An 18,486-nucleotide genomic window follows, 5' to 3' on the forward strand; every position below is an offset into this window, starting at 1 on the left:
TAAATAAAATATTTTAAAATAATAAATAAATAAAATGGTTAAGAAATTTTTTATTCTGATACTATTTTCAGATAATATAATGTTGAATATAATTAAGTGTATTTCTTTTTGGTATTCCAAAGCTTTTAAAAAGTAGTAATTTTTTAAAAGATTTTTAAAATTTATTTGTCAGAGAGAGAGAGAGAGAGCGCACAAGCATGGGGAGCTGCAGGCAGAGGGAGAAGCAGGATTCCTGTTGAGCAAGGAGCCTGATATGGGACTCCATCCCAGGGTCCTAGGATCATGACTTGAGCTGAAGGTAGATGCTTAACCAAGTGAGCCACTCAGGTGTCCCTAAAAAAGTAGTAATTTATGCACATTAAGTTTTCCAATGCATTGTTTTTCAGAACTGGAAGATCAATTTCCCATCCATGTCAGGGGTAAGAATTTCTTGTAAATATTAATTAATTAATTCAGCTACATATTGAGCAGCTATTAAATCCAGGAACCCTGCTAGGCATAGTGATAAAAAGTAAACAAGAAAAATTATGCTCTGCTCTTAACAATTATAAAAATCTAAGAAAATGATGTTTCTGAGGGTTTTTTTTTTTTTTAAGGATTTATTTATTTGAGAGAGGGTGCATGTTCATGGGAACATGAGCAGGGAGAGGAGCAGAGGGAGAGAATCCCAAGCAGACTCCCCATCAGGAGCAGAACCCCACACCGGTCAATCCCATGACCCTAAGATCACAACCTGAGCCAAAATCAAGGGTCAGCCACTCAATCCACTGAGCCATTCACAAGCCCCTGAGTTGGTTCATTTTAAACTGCAGAACTTGTATTACTCTGACAATAAAAATGATTAGGAATTCTCCCTTAGTCTAATGTAATTTATTTAACTGACTATAGTTGGCCCCAAAAGAAAATTAACAATTTTTTTTTCCTCACAATTCTTCTAAACAGTAAGTAACCACAAATTCTCTGGAAGGTTCTACAAAATCTGCTATGGCTTTCTCAGCAGTAGTTTTAACCATGAAAACACTTTTCTGGCATTACTGGCTAAAAATACAAAGTATAGAAAAGAAGATAATGAAGCTAGTGGCTAAATATAACTTCATATAATTTCAAACAACAGTAAAACAAAACCATAAATAATCATGAAAACTAAAACACAATTTTTCTTTCTGCCATAGATCGACAAGGGCAGACTGGTGACGTGGCTAAGAGAGCTCACAAGGGGATCAGAGTGGCTTTTGTTTACCTCTCTGTGACTTTAGACAAGCCAACTATCGAAACTCAGTCCCTCATTTCCAATGAAGATGAAAATAGTATTCATCTCATATAACGGTTGGGAGATTAAATGAGATAACACTTATACAGCACTTACACCTTCTGGTTAAGACTTCCCCGAAAATGCTAGTCATCATTGTTCACCTCAGAACATGATTAGTGGCTGTGGCCACAGGCTGGAGCCAGACTTCCAAGGTCTGAATCCCAGTGCCACCACAGCCTTAGCTAGGTGCCTGTTTTCCCCTAAGTAGACTGGATAAAATAATAACTTCCTTATAGGGTTTCTGTGCTCTTCAATTTGCTGATACACCTAAAACATTAAAAGGGTGTCTAGGACTTAGAAGGTGTTCAGTAAGTACTAGCAGTCATCCTCTTCTCAGCGAAACCAAGGTCAGTCCAATGGAGAGGAAGTGTGCCATGACACCAGGCGGAAGCGCTCACTAAACTACCACACGCAGAATGTTATTTTTAAAATAGGTACAATGCATTGTGTGTTCAGAACCTTGCAGAGTCATTGGGAGCCTAAAAATATCAAATAATTTTCACAAATATAAAGTATCTGCAGCCAAGAGGTTTCTCCTTCTTCCTTCTCAACAGCACATTTATAACTTTCAGGCTACGTATTCCAAGTAACTCAACACGTCTGAAAAAGAAAAGAAGTCTTCAATCTAATGTTATTTCTTCATCAACCAATATTTATATAGAGAGATAAAGTTTTCTGATATACCATAATGACACGTATGTGTTTATAGTCAGAAAAACATCCTACAGCCTGGGTGGTCAGTGGTTAGGCATCTGCCTTCGGCCTGAGTCATGATCCCAGAGCCCTGGAATCAAGTCCCGCATCAGGCTCCCTGCTCAGCGGGAAGCCTGCTTCTCCCTCTCCCACTCCCCCTGCTTGTGTTCCCTCTCTCGCTGTGTCTCTGTCAAATAAATAAATAAAATCTTTAAAATCTTTAAAAGAGTAAAAAGAAAAAAAGAAAATCATTCCCACATACAGAAGCACCAGTCTTGACAAAATTTAAAATATGAAAAAAAAACACTTTGAACCTAAATGTAACTTCAAAAAATCTGATGTTTGATTGAAGTACTTTTTCTACTTCCCCTAAAAGGCAACACACATTTACTTTCAGTTGGTAATGTAACTCCTGGAATTTGTAGATAAAACTACCTGTAATTCTATAACCAACTCTCCCCCCTTTAATTTTTCTTTCTTACCAGTTGTGATAGCTAATTTTATATGTCAACTTGACAGGCTATGGGCACCCAGATATCTGCTAAACTTTACTTCTAGGTGTGTCTCCAGGAAGTGATTTCCATAAGAGGCTAGCATTTGAATCAGCAGACCAAATAAAAGTAAAGGGGATTGTTCTCTTTGATGTGGGTGAGCCTTATTCAACCCACTGAGGGTCTGAATAGAACAAAAGATAGAGGGGGAATTCATTCTTATTCATGCGCACTCACTCTTTCCACACTCTCTGCCTGCCTGTCCGCCAGAGCTGGGCCATCAGTCTTCTTCTGCCCTTGGATTGGTCTTACACCGACACCTTTCTTGGCCTCCAGCCTGCAGAGCGCAGATCATAGGACTTCTCCGCCTCCAGACTAGAATGAGCCAATTCCTCTGCTGCAGGGTCAACTTGAAGGCTCCCTTTCTTCCTTTCCACCTCTTTCCTGATTTCAGTCAACACCACGTGTCCTTGTAAGTCAGGTTCCCTGCTCCTCTAGCCCAGTATCTGCAAACCTCCATGGAATGAGCCATGACATTACAGATTCTCAGGCTACGTACTGTAAAACACTTAACCTCTCATTTGTAATCTACTCAGTGTCACTCATTTATGAATTTAGCTAAATCTATATATATTTGGGGTACATCCTGATATCATTCTCCTCCAGGATCTGGTCCTATAGGGTTAGCCTCTGATAATGACTCGAGGAAACATTAATACCATCCTCAAGGCCCTACCATGCTAACCACCCTATGCAGAAAATGGTAGGCCCACCACTCAAACCCTGCAAAATTTCTAAAAAAGGCCTGTTCTATTCTACCAGATTCAAGTTTGTTTGTGTACCTGCGGCCTCAGGCCGGGTAGTACCAGCATGACCAGATGGTTTATACTAACAGTGTGATTGATGACAAACTCCTATCTTTGCTCTGAGGGGCTAGACTCGGAATAGCTGAAGTCAGTCATATGGGTGCCCCATGTCTACACAAAAGGAGCCCAGTAAAAGCCCTGGACACCAAGGCTGGGGTGAGCTCCCCTGGCTGGCAACACTTGGCACATGTTGTCGCATACTGTGACCACGAGTGTCACTCCACAAAGAGAGGAGACCCGGAAGCCTGTGCCTGGTTTCTCCTGAACTATGCCCCACGTACCTTTTCCCTTTGCTGATTTTTTTTTTAAGATTTTTTATTTACTTATTTGACAGAAAGAGATCACAAGTAGGCAGAGAGGCAGGCAGAGAGAGAGGGAAGCAGGTTCCCTACTGACCAGAGAGCCCGATATGGAACTCGATCCCAGGACCCTGAGATCATGACCTGAGCCGAAGGCAGAGGCTTAACCCATTGAGCCACCCAGGTGCCTCCCTTTGCTGATTTTAATCTGTATCCTTGGCTGTGTCAAACCATATTTATTCATGATTAAAACACCTTTTTGTGAGCAGCTTCCAGTGGATCACTGGGTCTGGCAGTGGTCTTGGGGAACCCCCTCCCCAGTCTTCTTTTTAGTCCAGTCATCTAAATTCTTATTAGAAGTGCGAGTCTTGCCATACCATTGGCCCCATTAGAAAGTACTGGGATACTATTCACCAAATCTTTTTTTTGTGCTCAACTTTTGCTATTTTTCTAGGATTTATCCCCAGAAAAACGATTCTGTCCAAGGATCCTGCTGTTGAAGCAAAGGACAGAGCAAAATATACAGTACGAGACTTAGAGAAGGTCTCAAAGTTGTAGGTATTATCCAAAAAAATGAAACACACAGATGTTAGGCAAAAGGCTTAAAAGAATTTCATGGGAAAGAAATTTGCTGGCATTAAACCTACAATTCCAGCTTATTCAATCAAAATAAAAATTTCATGTATTGGATGAGTGTATATATACATTCATGAGTATGTATATGGAGTATATTTTGGAAAGTGATGCTTTTCTCTCTATAATGAAGCTCTTTTTCATTCCTTATTTATATTCAAGCATTCTTCCATTTTTCCAGTCTTCAAATACTCACCAATGACAACATTTAACTTTTTTGCTGCCTTTAACATTCTCAAACATTTTTATATGCACTTTTTTCAATTCTCATTTTTGTCTCACAGATCATAGTTCTTTGGCACCAAAATCCCAAGGACTTTCCAAACGTCCTCTTATGAATCATAATCAAAACTCAGAATACCACAGCTTTGGTTTGTAAAACAATGATACATACATGTAATTAACCGAAAGACACAGGCACTGTCTTCTCAGGGCTTGCCCATCTCAGTTACTGGCAATCAACCCTGCCAGCAATTGAGGCCCAAACTCCCCCTCCTTCCCTTACCCACTCTGTCTCCATGTCTAAACCATCAGCCAATTCTGTTGACTCCACCCTCAAAATACATCCAGAATCCAGACGCTTTCACCACTGCCATAACGCCTAAGCCATGCCATGTCTTGCCGGAATTACTGCAAAAGGTTCCAAACTCGTCCGCCTGCCTTCACCCTTCCCTCCCAATGGCCATTCTCAATACAGGAGCCGGAGCCAACCTTGTTCAATTACAATTCAGGTTATGTCACTGTTCTATTTAAAATCCTTCAGTCGGGTGCCTGGGTGGCTCAGCTGGTTAAGCAGCTGCTTTTAGCTCAGGTCATGATCCCAAGGTCCTGGGATTGAGTCCTACTTCTCCCTCTCCCGCTCCCCCTGCTTATGCTTGCCTGCTCTCTCTCTCTCTGTCAAATAAATAAAATCTTTAAAAATAAATAACTAAAATAAAATAAAATAAAATATCCTTCAGTAGCTTCCCATCATTCAGAGCAAGAACCAAAGAGCTTACAATTACTCTTAAGGTACTACATGGCCTGCCCGTGTTGCCTCTCTGCTTTCTTGACCTCCAACTCTCTCTTTCCCCATTCTAGCCATGTGGACTCCCTGCTCTCCTTGTATTCATGGGGCGCGCTCCCTCCTCTGCACCCCTCCTCAGTGCCTGTGTTCTTTCTGCTGAGCATGCGAACCCCCAGACACCTATGTGGCTTGCTCTCTTGCTTCCTTTAAGTTTTTGTTCAAACGTGACTTCCCCAGCGAGGCTGGCTGTGACCATGTTATTTAAATCAATCATCACCATTCCCTAACTCCCTTCCAGATTTTACTTTTCTTCATAATACTTATAACCTTCTAATCTACTACATAATTTATTATTTCTTTTGTCTGCCTGGCTGCCCCTTCTAGAAAGCAAGCTCCATGAGGGCCCTTTGCTTTCTGCTGTATCCCCAACACTTAGAAGAGTGCCCAACACTTAATAAACATGCAGAGTTTATTTACTGAATGGATTCACTAATGTGTCAAGATGTTAACCTTTAAAAACTCAGAGATAACTACACACATAATTATATAACTATATTACTATAATTACATAAAAAGAAGCAATAAAAATCTCTGTGTACCAAGACAAACCATTTGGAGGTAAAATGGACTACGATGTTTGATCCTTTCAAGGTTACACTTTATTGACAGCTGCCACCATCCCCACTGCCCTCCCAACCCTCCCTCAGGCACAAAGCTCTCACCATGTCTTTTTCAGGCTACAGGGGGCTTGCTGTGCCCCCCAAGTCTTGCCACACCCTTGTTAATGTGCCTGGCTCACCTCAGATCACACTCCATGTCCTGAGTATCCCATTTTGTTTCCCACGGTCCATAAATGGTTTTCATGGGTTTTTCTCAAGATCTTTCTCTAAAGGCCACCACAAAACTTTCAGCCCGTTTCACACTGGATTAGACATTCCGCCACTTTTCCCATCTACTCCTGCCCAGACCAGCCAGGCCTCTCCTTCTGCTCAATGGTTGGTTGTCTGGTGCTAAGACATTTATTAAAGTTGTTCTGTTTTGAAATTTAGAGTGATTCACGTCCTCACTTTTAACTGTATTCCCAAAGATAATAATTTAATGGTTTCATATAAGGGCTTTATTAGTGCTATTTGTAAATTAAAAAAAAAAATTCCTGGACTGATAACATTTCTTTTAGCTAGGAATTCAAAAGAATCTGAATGCTCTCTAATGAATTATTTTTCATACACCTATTCTACTCCTATTATTTTGTGCTAAATATCTTATTATGGTGAGTTTTTATAGATCTATAAAGTGTTACTAGCCAGGAAACAATCTAAGGAAAAGCTTTACTAGACTGCTGGAAACTATGATCACCGTGCAGAACAAAAGAGTAACTCCTGGCTACAGATCCACAGGCCCAAAAAAAAGTGTCCTGACAAAAATACCCCAAGTCAGAGCCTCAAACATGGCCAGATATTTACTGTTTGTGTCTGTATGTCCCAGGTCATGCATGCTTCACTAGATGTCTTGGTGAATCAACTGTCTCTGTGTTGCACTGTCTTTAGCATCCTACTCTGGGAATGTTAGCCTGTTCTCCGCATCTCCTACTCGAGGCATGCACTCCTCATCTCCACCTACCCGTTTCACCCAACCTCTGCTCACAACCAGATTCCACCTAGCTATTTCTTTTGGTCAAACCTGATGGCATTCTCTTCGTGGATCTGGATGCTGGAGAAAACTCCTTTTGTGCTAAGCTTATTTTCTAACTTTCTTCTCATGTATCGTCCTAAATGATAAGGTAAGAGGACCACCTGTCAGGCAATTCCTGAGTTAAATGAGGCAGGGGACCAGGTGTCACTTAGGCTCCTTCCAAATTAAAGATTTTATAAAGAAACTTTGATTCTTTCAGTGACACCCTATGCTCTGCTGTGTTCTCTGGGAGGTCACCACCTCATTCTTCCCAACCCACAAGGGAGGTAGAGCAAGACTTTTTGATTCCTGGGGCCACCCCTTGGTTCTCTCAGTAACTCTCCTGGTACATTTGCCACTTGAAATCCCCACTTGTGGATGTACTCTTTTTAACCATCACAGGCAATTTCTATTGCTTGGGGATGTTTCTAATGTCCTCAGTGACTTAGAAACCTCAATCATACTTGCCCATTCCACCTCAATTCCAACAATAAACCCGAGAGGCCTCAACTTCTATCTGACCTCAGCATATTGACCTGCCTACTCATCTCCAATCGACTCTTCAGTAAAACCCTTACTGTCGATACTTTGGATTTCTACCTCTTCCCGAAAGTACTGAATTATTCTTTTATCACCTATACCATGGACAGTGATCTATCATCCAAATTTATAGAGAAGACTGAAATTATCCAGTGCAAGTATAATATCCCTAAACTTCTCTGAATACCTTTATCTCCAATCCCCAAATGGAAAGAAGCAAAAGACTGCTACGCTGGAAAGAAGAAAGAAATACAAAAGATCCCTTCAGGAGACAGGGATACACCGATATCCCAGGGCTCTCTGGGACATGTCCATCATTGCAGTCGTTCAGGGAATGGTGCGGGTCCAGGCAAACAGGAGAGAGAAGAACCAAGGGGAGCTCATTAACTGTTTCTCATACAGACCTACAGATTCCTCCCATTTTCCACAATCCTTCTGGCACACCGTGGTCATAGTGTGGTAGACTCAATAGATCTGACTTGGAGTCTGTTATGGGTTGAATTGTGTCTCGTAAAAGTTCATCATGTAGAAGTCCGAATCACCCACATCTCAGAATGTGACCTTACTTAGAAGCAGGGTTGTTGCACATATAATTAATAAAGAAAAGCTCATATTGGAGTAGGATGGGTCCCTAATCGAATATGGTATGTTTCTAAAAAGAGGACATTCGGAGACAAAGAGACACACAGGGAGAATGCCAAGGGATGATGAAGGTAGAGATCAGGGTGGAGTATTGCCAAGCCTAGGAATGCCAAAGATTGGCAGACACTGCCGGAAGCTAGCAGAGAGGCATGGAACAGACTCTCCTTCGTGGCCTTAGAAGGAACCATTCCCATGCATGCCTTGACCCTGGACTTCTAGCCTCTAGAATTGTGGACTTCTAACCTCTAGAATTGTTTAAGCCACACAGTTAGAGGCACTTTGCTACAGCGGCTCTAGCAAATACAGTCCTAGCTCTAAATTTTCTCATTTCTAAAGCAGAGATCGTAATTCTTATTGCTATAAACGATAAATACATATAGCGCTTACCAAGTGCCAGGAACTGTGTTAAGGACTTCACGTGGATTAACTCATTTAGTCTTCGCCAGGCCCATAATGTAGATACTAATATCATCCCCTTTTAACAGATGAAGAAACTGAGGCATAGGTGGATTGACTAAGTTACCCAAGGTCACAGACAGTGAAGAGCCAAGAGAGAGAAACCCACGCAGTCTGACCACACTACCCATGGCACAACTATCTTTGTAAACCACCAAATTCCTCACAAGCTAAACAATCACTATTATAATATCACTTTCCTATCCAAGAGCCTCTATATCTCACAATAAATAAATTTCTCATCCAAGAGCTCCCATAGTCTAACACCGGCCTGCCATTTTATCACTCGTCCCCTCCCTACACGAGTCCTACCTTTGCCCTTACCTTTGCCCTTACCTGCTCTTCCTTGAGCACAACTCACATTTTTATTCCCATTGTTACTCTCTTTCCCGGGGTTTGCCCTCCAGGATGCTCCATGCCCGACCTCTCGTCTTTCTCCAAGAATGCAACATTCTCTACCACGCCTTCCCTGCAACTCATCCGTAAGTGGTCTCCCCTGGGGCCTCATATATGACCATTCAATAGACCTTGAGAATTCAGGAACAGTGCCAGCCAAGAAGGTGCTTACACCATCTTATAAGATGGCAAAAGCAATGAAATTTTCACCCAAACCACTAAAATAAAACGAAGGATGTTTGCATGAGAATGACAAACTAGCTGGGGTGGAGAAAGATGGACTGGGGAGCTGGTGCCTGAACTGGGCCTAAAAAGGGGTCCATAAAAATGTTTATAGCTTTACTTGCGTTTAGTAATGTATGCATTTAGTACTAGTTATATGCATACCGAGTTTTTTGAAGGTGTATGTTATCTTCCTCTCTCATATTTACGGTTTCAGTGCTCTCTGGATTGGAGGTGAATCTTACCCACTGGGCTAGAAGGGGTCTGCGAGGTGGGGGTCTTGGTCTGTTTCCTATAGTGGCATACACCGCTGATTACATGCAGTCAGACCTTCCAGAAATACTCAGGGGAAAACAGTGAAGGAACAGATCCAGAATGAAGGGAAGAAAGGAGAGAGAATGTTATAGGAGAGAAGTGAATTCCCACGGTTTTCCCAAGTTCTCCTCAACCTAGCAGCCACTCCTTTTCTGCTTCCTGTGCCTTGGCTCAGCTGCCCTGCTTACGATGGCTTTTCTTCCTTCCCATTTCTGGCATAAAGTCCTCTGAGGCCCAGTTCATTCTCCCCTCCTAGCTGGGTGTTCTCTGCCTGGGGAATCCTACGGATCTCCTCTCTCCTGCAATTCTACTGCACGCATTCGAGTCTGGCCCTCACTTCGTTGTTCTCATGAAGTTTCATACTCGGTTATCCTTCTCCCACCAGATTTTATAGTTCCCCAAGGCTGGAAACCATGTCATATTTATTTTGTATGCTTTCCCTCTTCAACCTCCACACAGACGTCCCTTCAAACACAGAAGTACCTGGCAAATACTTGCTGAATGACTAAATCCTTTCAGTATTTCTATCACTGAAGTATAATGTTCTTTCATCTAACTCTCCAGGTTCAAAAGTACATTGGAAAAAGTTATATACCAAAGCATTCATTCCCAAGTAACACAGATTTATCTTTTCTAAAACTTGCAATCACTGAACCAAACTTCAGTGGCTTCACCAACAAGAAAAAAAGGTGTAAGCACACAAAGAAGGATCTGTTATGAAACTGCCCAAACACTGCTAGCTCAATTCACCTTCTTTAGGCATAGGATTTATCATTTTATGGCAATTTAGTAATATAAATACAACACACATTTCTTCCCCAAGAAGTGATATTGAATGTGGTCCAACTTAACCTGAAACTTGCAAGATGAAATTCAACAATTAGAAAAGAAATTGAATTTGTAAAATTCCCAAGTTCTTGCAGCAGATACTCAAAATATTATTTGTTAATTTGAATTTAAGACGGAATAATTCTATGCAAGTCCCAGGAAGTCTAAACATTTTAATGGTGAGAACTTTAGAACCATAACATAGCACACGGTTAACTTGTGGTGAATCTAATCTGAACAATGTTTGTTTCCTTAGAAGAAACGGCAGAGCTTACAATTTTTAAATGTTCGGGGCGCCTGGGTGGCTCAGTGGGTTAAGCCTCTGCCTTCAGCTCAGGTCATGATCTCAGGGTCCTGGGATTGAGTCCCACATTGGGCTCTCTGCTCAGCAGGAAGTCTGCTTCCCCTCCACCCCCTGCCTGCCTCTCAGCCTACCTGTGGTCTCTGTCAAACAAATCTTTAAAAAAAATTTTTTTAAATGTTCATTTAGTTAAGTGATCTCTATACCCACTGTGGGGCTTGAACTCAAGACTCTGAGATCAAGAGTCACTGGTTCTTCCAACTAGCTGGCCAGGTACCCTAACAGATTCTTATTTTGCTCTCTACTTCTACTGGGTTCTAAGTAGAACTGATATAGCCTCTAACTCACGGAAGATTTAAGGTAAAGATAAAGGAGGTAAAGAAGAAATTAAGCTTACCACCAAAGGGGCCAGCAAAAGACACTCTTACCTAAGATAAGTCTGCAGGTTTTTCAGTGCCTCCAAGAATCAGGGTTTCCTTTGAGAAAGGTTAATTGAGAAAACATTTCAAAACTGCTTTAAAACCATGCACTGTAAAACTAAGTTGAAACACCTAATGCCAATCGCCTAAGACAATGACTTTGCTGGGTTCTACTACTTGCGCACTGACACTGGCTGAGAGTGGTTTTTCCAACACTTTGTGTTGTATCAAAATGAACCTGCTTTTAAGAGAATTACACCTCAAGTACTGCCTAATTTTAATATAGAGAAAAAACCAGAACCACCGACCTGAAACCCTCAATTCTCTTGGGAATTCTGTTTTCTTAAACAAAAATGAAACAAAGTTCACTTTCCATTTTCATAAATACCATTATTAACTTTTAACCATAAATACTGCTATAAGAAGTTTGGTAAATGAGACAAGTTTCCAGACTCTTTCTGACATAGGCAACCTCTGTATTTTGACCACATGACTGATGAATGCCCCATATGTTCCTGTGGCCACTACTGCCGCTCTAGTTATGCTATAAAAGACAGAACAGAAAAACATAAAAGATATTACTGAAAAGCCCAAATGGAATACTATAGTCTGGTGCCAAAACCTTTTTTTAAGGTTTTCTAGAATAAAAAAGAAATGTGGAGAAAAGCAACCTTGGGGGAGAAAATATTAAGTATAGAGAAGAGGAATTTTCAGGTATTATGTGTACCTGAATGAAAGATTAAAGGACTTTTACACATAATCAGTATTTAGCCTGTGAGCAAATACTTTGTTCTAATAACAAAAATGATAAATAAAAACCATAAAGGTAACTTGAGTTTCAAACACTAAAACTGACCATTTCTTCTATATTCATATAATTAAATCCTTTTTACTTCCTAAGATTTTCATATCCAGATGAGCCAACGTCATAAAATCAGAACCCGAGAAGATAGATGCTAACATCCCTCCAGGACAGCCTCACTTAAACTCCAACGCCTCCTTCAGAAAGCCATTCTAAAGGTTAAAACATTCAGAAAAACTTCCCTGTATTTAGCATAAATCCCTCTTGATGCTTGCTCTAAGTCGATTTCCTCTACTTTTTCTTCAGGGACGATGGAAAACAGCTGCTCAACACTCCCTTTCAGGCTACTTTTTCCTTCCTGCCAGGCCCATTCCCCCCAGGGGAGAAGTGTAAACTCTGCAGGTGATTCCAAAATGCAGCTGGCTGAAGCCTGATTATCCACAAGGTTGGGGAGTCTGGCCCCATTTGTACTTCCTAGAATGCTATCAGTAAACGGCCAAGGCCCCAAGAAGAGTTCTTCACCAGAATTTGTGGAATTCTAGAAATCCATGATTTCCAGTCTAACCTCAGTAGGCTCAAACCACTAAAACCGGGCTGCTTCAAGAAGAATGACAGGCAGCGCTGTAGAGAGGGTAAGCAGGGCTGTCGGCGGCCAGGCCATCCTCCCTGCTCCTCTACCGGGCCTGTCAGGCTGTTGAGTGCACCTTGGCATGGGAACACTTTTAAACTACTTGGTGATTTTTATCATGCAATTCTTGAGTTTCTTGTCACTGACGCAACTTTCTGGATGCAAACTAACCTTAGCAATGCAATAACCCTTTCCCTGCTTCACTCTAAGATAGAGTCTTCTAAATGGAAGCGTCAATCTGTCGTCTGTGACATCTGGAAATCAGTAATTCCTGCTAGCGTCAGGACACGTGCAGAATACTTCCTACATTATACACTGAGACGTACATAACCAGCCTAAGCTTGTTACCTCCCACTTCATGAATTGCGAACAAATAACCCCATTTTCCTGCACTAGCCATGAGACTCCAACAGTAAAGCCAGTATATGGCCTGTGTACTTCATCAATAAAAATATTATAGACCCACAAGTTTGGTAAGCCCATTTCCTTTACAAATTCCTCTTAAGAGTTATGAAATGCTGATTCAACTTTGGTGTGGTATAACATCTGCACGCATCAAGAGCGTATGGCTTAGTAGCTAAGTTTGTTACACACGAGAAAAATGCAGAAGCCTTGATTTAATCAACAATACAAATTTACAACTCTAAGGCATCTGTGTATGCCATGAATATTTCAAACAGAAAGATTTCAATGACAGCTCTTTAACTGATTGTGGACCTATTTGATTTCTACTAAAAGAGCAATGTATGCTAATTTAAACACACACATGGAATTTTACTATGATTATCCTTTTTTTTTTCATATTAACTGGGGAGAAGAGAGGCAATATTAATTCCATAAAGAATACCAAAAAATTGGGGCACCTGGGTGGCTCAGTGGGTTAAAGCCTCTGCCTTCAGCTCAGGTCATGATCCCAGGGTCCTGGGATCGAGCCCCACATCCGGCTCTCTGCTCTGCAGGGAGCCTGCTTCCCCTTCTCTCTCTGCCTGCCTCTCTGCCTGCCTCTTGTGATCTCTGTCTGTCAAATAAATAAATAAAATCTTTAAAAAAAAAAAAAAAGAATACCAAAAAAATTTTTCGGCATGCAGAAATATACGCTCAGTCGCAAACTCTCTCTGACCCTGTCTAGGACAAAGCAGATGGGCACAGATAACCAACGATGCGTACACAAGCCATATACAAGCCACGGAGAGTTAATGGCATATATGTCTTCTGTTATATTTTTAAAATCAGGACCATACTTATCTAACGACCATAACCATTCCCAAATATAAAATGTCAAAACAAACCACACTTATTATCAGTATGTTTACAGCTCCTAAATATTACTGAAGAGGCAAATTCGGTTCTTTCAGGAATGTTTACTAACATTCGACGACAACACTCACCAAGTTCATGCTTACGGAATATCCCAAAGGAGTTGAAACAACTAGAAGGAAATCCAGTGGTAATCTCAATACACATTAAAAATTCATAGTGTTCTCCTGAATTAAGGACTGAACAAACTACCCCATTCAAGAAATAAACAGATGGCCTCAACAGTCTTTTCTTCTCTTGCCAAATGAAAATCATTCCCTTTTCTTCTTTGTGATCTCCAACAGGCTCTGCAAAGGCTCACTCTGCCTCCTGCAGGTTTATACTCTTCTGGGCATCTGAAAGAGGATCTGGATTCCACACCCTCAACAGGCTGGAGCTTGCCTGGAGAGGCAGAAGCAAGCCACACAACTGAAAGCACCCCAAGACCTTAAGGCAGCTAATGAGAAGTGAGCCATGAGCCTAGGACTCTGCAGGAATTTGGGAATTAGAAGAGGCCCCACGATGGAATCCTTACAAGGCCTAGAGTGGAAGAAGAGGGAGCTGTGGGAAGAGGGTCTGTAAACAGCCAGTTTACAACAGTCTGGGAAGCACATAAGCATTGGATGGAGCTGACAGTCCCTGGTCAGTAGTGAGTAGTAAAAGGGATAATACACAACATCTGTAGGAAGATGAAATATGAGTCTTTAATCACATGAACTTGAAGTCATGAAGGAGAAAAGTAGAAATAAAAGTACAATACAGGTTCACCTCATATTTAAGGTAGGCCACTAATTATTTGTAAAATGACAGATAAGTCTCTTACCGCCACAGTATTTGCACTTCCACTCCCCTAAAATGAGGATAAGACACCTTCTCTGTATCACTCTCCATTTCCATAGGCTAAAATATGAAAATACTAGATATGAAAAAAAACTTCACAGTACTAGGCGAGTATTGCAAGTGTTCATGTAGCCATATGGTCTATCAGGGACTTTCCTTTCCTTCAATTGTCCAAACATATGGATTTGTGAGCAAGAGTTTATTAAACCTAATGGCACTTCTTTACCCCACCCATAACACTTTCTACTAGTTTGAATCTTTTCTGTGACACTTCTCCACCAAGAGCTAACCAAACCACTTTTCTGTGTGTGACTAGAAGTTGTGAAACACTAAGTGTAGACAGATCAGAACATGGGACTAAGTTTATTCACTAACAGAAGTATTTTATTATTTTTTTAAGGTTTTATTTATTTGTTTGACAAATAAATAAATGGTTGGAAAGGAATAAGGATAAAATATTTAAACTTGGGTTTTAATATATCATATTAATATATTAATATATCATAAATACATAATTTAATATACATATATGTTATACAGTATATATACATTATATACTGAGCCACCCAGACGCCCCCAGAGTTTAATTTTTAAAAGGGAATTTCCTATTAGAATTGGGCATTAGTGTTGGCAACACTTTGAAATTCATCCATCCCTAATTATCACGGTCAACAAATGGACGCATGGATCAGTGCCTCAGGAATCTGGGATTTTAATATCTAGTTCCTATTCTGCCACTAACTCACCCAATGAATTGCATGGGAAAACATTTTCTCTTTTTGGTACTCTGGGCTTACACACTTGCCTAACTCCCATGTTGGGCACTGATTCTACGTTTAGAGAATTTCATTGTGTCATCCAAACATCTGCTGGCTAACTGGGTGACCGTCAGTTAGAGGAAGATGGTGTAATTCCAAGATGAAGAACCCCTCAGGCATCAATAACAAGAACTGTCCCGTCCTCTGCTTGGACACATTCTTTGAGAAGGCTGCTGCCCATTGAACCTTATCGAGTCCCTCGCCCACTCCTTCAGAATAGTAAAGGTCCAGCCCCTCTCGGTAAATGAAATACCAATATCCACTATGATGTTGAAGTTCCCTCTACCACGGGCTCCTCACTCCAAGGCCTGTCACAAACACAATCCAGCACAATAACACTGCTTCTCTTTTTTGAAGGGGCGGGGGGCTGAAAAACGATAAGAATACTTACTATACTTTAGTAAGTATATATATATGTGTGTGTATATATAATGTATATATACTGTATAACATATATGTATATTAAATTATGTATTTATGATATATTAATATATTAATATGATATATTAAAACCCAAGTTTAAATATTTTATCCTTATTCCTTTCCAACCATTTGCTGCAATCATAATACTGAATGGGAATAATGTAATTTCTTTCACACAACACAGTGTGAATCTGAAGCAGTACAAATAAAAATCAAAATAATCTACCACGAAGAACATGAAAATATGTATAAGTACTTTATTACATAATTGCAGAATGCACTTTCACCTATAATCATAAAACACTTTTTCAGGGATTAAATAATCTTTAAAAAGAAGCACTGGGGAAGGTAGGACATCTGTGAAGTTAAGAACTTTATGGATGACCACCATGTCCCCTCCGGGCAGCAGTGCAAGATTAACTGGACTAGCCAGACCACAGATCTGACTGAAAACATGCATTAGCTAATTTGTGAACTAATTTTATAAATACTAAAGTTGACACCCACACAAATGTTAGTCACTATAAGGGTCCTGACCTCATGTGGCCAGCCTAGCTGATTTCCTACCGGTGTCTTCTCACACGAGGCCCCTAACCTCAGAGATTACTGTACTATAAGTCGTTATTAACCTGAATGTAAAAATGTACTTCGCAGGCCACTATCTTTATTAACCAAAAATTGATGAAACTGACACTGACATGATATACCAGTCAATGGAAAATGACCCTTCCCAGGCTCAGACTCTCAGGTGCTGCTGCTTTATGTTTTCTCCCATCCTACGTTGACAAAGCCAGGAGAACTAAGGGCAGTTTCTTACATACCTCTGTATGTTTCCTCAGTTACCAGCACTGTCTTGCATTTTTTGCTGTACCCACACAGCGGGGTCAGTAGATGATGGAGGCATTAAATTTCACCCTTTCTCATTTCTACTGAAATACATCTAACCTACACACTTCAGAAAAGGACTTGGGCCCATATGGTGACCTTAAACGAAAAAAGTTAACACATGACAAATATTTAGATCATCCCATACTCTATTCTTCCAAGGTCATTACATTTTCGTGATCCCATTTTGGTAGTACTGTCTGAATATGCTACCAAATATGGCACATACATCATTTCAGAAGTTATCATTTCTTGAGAAAATTTTTTAAAAGCTGAAGAAAAGGGAATTCCTCAAAGATTAAATTGTCAAAAATACTGAAAACCCTGTTTTGAAAAGATTTCTAGGTGAGAACGTCGATTCTCAAATTTAATGTCTCATTAACCAGGTCGAACGAAAGAAAATTTAAAGAACTTTACTACACGAAGATCCCTAGAAACTCAAAGTGTCGTTTCCCGACCGAAGGAATTCCAGGTAAACGAGGCTCCTGCGTTTAAGCAGCGGATTTGGTTTCAAGCTTCAGTGGCAGCCAGCCTGAGCGGAGGCTGCCGCCTCAAATGAGCGATGAAAACGAGAAAGTTCCCGGGTCACAAACTTAGCTCAGATTGCAGCCGCAACAGATCTCGAGCCCATGTGGCATCGCTTACAGAGCTTCCCAGCCTGTGAGTCAAGCGTCCCACCACCACCACCAGGAGCTGCCCGCGAGAGAGCTTTACCCACAGTCTCTCCGAGTGTCGGCGGGGCCAAGCGGCGCTGGAATCCGGCATCGGGGGAGGCTCGGGACCGGCTTCCCCCGCTTCCGCAGCCGCACGGAAGGGCTGCCCGCGCACGGAGGGGTCCGCGCGCACGACCATCACCACCCCCTCCCCAACCAGCGGGGCACGCAGGGGAAGAAGGGCGCGAGGCTGTGCCGGCCGACCCGTCAGAGGGGAGCTGGAGCTCCGCGGGCGGGCCGGGGAAGCTCGGCACCGAAAGCGGTGTCCGGGACCTCACGGGGCGCCGACTCCGCGCCGGGCGCTCCAGGGGTGGGAAGGGGCTGGGAGCTGCCCTGACCCAGCAAGCCCAGGGCTCGGGCTCCACGCCTCGCGCGCCCTCCAGCACCCCAGCCGCGCCGGGCCCGGGCGAGCAGCCCGCAACGCTCCGCGCCCTGCAGGGGACGTGGCTCTCCTTCTGCCGCTGGCGCCCAGGGACCCGCCCGAGACCCCGGAAGAAAGTTGCGCCGCGCGGGGCCCAGAACGGCGCCCGCCGCGCGCGCCCCTCCGCTTACCGCTCCTCGCCGCGGCTTCGTCCTCTCGGGCGTCGTCTCCCCAGCTTTGGCCCAGGCTCCGGAGCCCCCTCCCGGCCCCCTTACTCCAGGGCGCCCGGGCCCGCGGCGCCCTCAGAGCTGCTGAGGAGCGCGCCCGCCGCGCCTAGGGTGCCGGTGGGCGCCGCGCCACGGGATGCGCCGCTGCAGCCTCGGGCGGCGCTACTGCGAGCTGGGCGGGCGGCCCGGTGGGTGTGGGGTGTGGGGTGTGGGCGAAGGGGGAGGAGGGCGGGACGCGGCCGGCGCTGAGGCTCGGTGGAGGGAGGAGGAAACCGCAACGTCACCAGAGCCCGGGGAGGCGAGAATGGGGAGGGGGAAACGGGGAGCCCCCCATCCACGCCGGACCCCGGCCTCCGGCCCGCCCCGCCTTCTCCCCGCCTCCTCTCGGGGGACTCCCGGCTCC

General features: G+C 42.8%; 1 protein-coding gene across 1 annotated transcript in view; it reads right to left on the reverse strand.

The window, feature by feature from the left end:
• Positions 1-18,185, reverse strand: part of DSE (dermatan sulfate epimerase) — a gene marked incomplete at its 5' end in the record, with an annotated part of 83,831 nt that extends 65,646 nt beyond the window's left edge. Inside the window, one exon of the mRNA XM_080807040.1 lies at positions 18,048-18,185. The remainder of the gene's footprint in view (positions 1-18,047) is intronic.
• Positions 18,186-18,486: the final 301 nt, after the last annotated feature.

The sequence above is a fragment of the Martes martes genome (genome assembly GCF_963455335.1).
Source record: "Martes martes genome assembly, chromosome: 6".
Classification (NCBI taxonomy): Eukaryota; Metazoa; Chordata; class Mammalia; order Carnivora; family Mustelidae; genus Martes; species Martes martes.